The sequence below is a fragment of the Leptonychotes weddellii genome, unplaced genomic scaffold (genome assembly GCF_054177405.1).
Source record: "Leptonychotes weddellii isolate Sample4059 unplaced genomic scaffold, ASM5417740v2 HiC_scaffold_24557, whole genome shotgun sequence".
NCBI lineage: Eukaryota > Metazoa > Chordata > Mammalia > Carnivora > Phocidae > Leptonychotes > Leptonychotes weddellii.
In genome coordinates this window covers 1-2,290 of record NW_027836329.1, presented here as the reverse complement: position 1 = coordinate 2,290, position 2,290 = coordinate 1, and the positions used below count along the sequence as shown (strand labels likewise).

Genomic DNA, 2,290 nt, shown 5'->3' with positions numbered 1-2,290 from the left:
ATCGCCAAAGGCAAGGGAAGCAAGGGCAAAAATGAACTATTGGGACTTCATCAAGATAAAAAGCTTTTGCACAGCAAAGGAAACAGTCAACAAAACCAAAAGACAACTGACAGAATGGGAGAAGATATTTGCAAATGACATATCAGATAAAGGGCTAGTATCCAAAATCTATAAAGAACTTATCAAACTCAACACCCAACAAACAAATAATCCAATCAAGAAATGGGCAGAAGACATGAACAGACACTGCTGCAAAGAAGACATCTAAATGGCCAACAGACACGTGAAAAAGTGCTCCACATCGCTCAGCATCAGGGAAATCCAAATCAAAACCTGAATGAAATATCACCTCACACCAGTCAGAATGGCTAAAATTAACAAGTCAGGAAATGACAGATGTTGGAGAGGATGCGGAGAAAGGGGAACCCTCCTACCCTGTTGGTGGGACTGCAAGCTGGTGCAGTCACTCTGGAAAACAGTATGGAGGTTCCTCAAAAAGTTGAAAATAGAACTACCATATGACCCAGCAATTGCACTACTGGATATTTACCGCAAAGATACAAATGTAGTGATCCGAAGGGGCACATGCATCCCAATGTTTATAGCAGCAATGTCCACAATAGCCAAACTATGGAAAGAGCCTAGATGTCCATCAACAGATGAATGGATAAAGAAGATGTGGTATATATATATACAATGGAATATTATGCAGCCATCAAAAAAATGAAATCGTGCCATTTGCAACAATGTGGATCAAACGAGAGGGTACTATGTTAAGCCAAATAAGTCAATCAGAGAAAGATAATTATCATATGATCTCACTGATATGAGGATTTTGAGAAACAAGACAGAAGATCATAGGGGAAGGAGGGAAAAATGAAACAAGATGAAACCAGAGAGGGAGACAAAGCATAAGAGACTCTTAATCTCAGGAAAGAAACTGAGGGTTGCTGGAGTGGTGGGGGGTGGGAGGGATGGGGTAGCTGGGTGATAGACATTGGGGAGGGTATGTACTATGGTGAGCGCTGTGAATTGTGTAAGATTGATGAATCACAGACCTGTACTCCTGAAACAAATAATACATTATATGTTAACAAAAAATTAAAAAAAATTATTTTCTGATTCATGTGTTGCAAGTTCACTGTAGAAAATCCAGAAATTGCAGAAAAGTGTAGGAAATAAAGAGAATCATCTACATAGTTCAGGGATAACCACTATGACTTTTTTTTTTAATACTCTTAAGGCATTTATTTATTAAAACATTCCCTGCCAAGATTTCACATTAGCTTAAAATTCAAATCAGTCTTTACATTTCTCTACTGAGGTCTCCACCTCAGTGTATCACATAAAAACATGTTCTCCAGCAATCAGTGTTATCAGCGTCCACACGGTGAGCCCCATGGTCAGCCTCTTTGTTCCCTAGGTGACCCAACTAAGTGTTAATACTGCTCTGCTACAGTGTAAAAGCTCCTAACTCAAACTCATTGGAAAAGGGGTGAAACTTCTGCAAAGTGCATTTGAAGAAGAGGTACTATATGCTCATGAAAAGAAACCAGTGAGTCCTCTAAGAATAACAAAAGGGGGTATTTTACAGTTAAGCACATGATTTGGAGTGAAGAATTTGGATGTTGTTCTGCTGGCCCAGGCCGTTAATACTCTTCTTGTTCCTCCTGTGGGCCCCCTTCATCAGGTATCACAAAGCCTTCATCTGTGGCATACAGAATGTCCACGATCCTCTGCAATACCGGGTCGTTTTCCTCCTTGTTCTCTTGGCAAATCAATTCAATGTTCCTTAGCTTTCCAAAGTAGAAATCTCTTTCTTTCTCCAAGTCTTCAATGGTAAGTTTCAGTACGTTGACCTGCTGCATCAATTCAGCTGCTTCGTCATCCCCGTTGCCCACACCAGGATTCTTTCGCACCCCCCCGCCTCGGGGCCAGCCTTAGGGGTTGCAGTAGTTCTGTGTGTTGCAGTGGGCCTCTGTGGAGCTGCACTGCTAGAGCTGAGCGGTTTCTTCGGTTTGTTCAGAGCTGGAGCAACAAGGGAGGGAGCCGCTGCAGTTTCTTGACCTTGTCTGGCAGCTACGGGGTCATAGTCTTTTCCATCATAGTTTGCATCAAAAAACTTCTTGAACCACTGAACAAATTCAAAATTGTCCTGAAACTTTCCTTTTACTAATTTGTCCACAGGAATTATTTTGTCAACACCCATTCTCTTAAAACCTGCTTGTAGTATTTTGAAGTTCTGGATGTATTCATGTTCTAGCTTAGCCTGGAATTTCACTTTCTTCAA

General features: G+C 41.1%; 1 pseudogene; it reads right to left on the bottom strand.

The window, feature by feature from the left end:
• Nucleotides 1–1,337: 1,337 nt before the first annotated feature.
• On the bottom strand, nucleotides 1,338–2,287 carry LOC102751026 (microtubule-associated protein RP/EB family member 1 pseudogene; annotated as a pseudogene).
• Nucleotides 2,288–2,290: the final 3 nt, after the last annotated feature.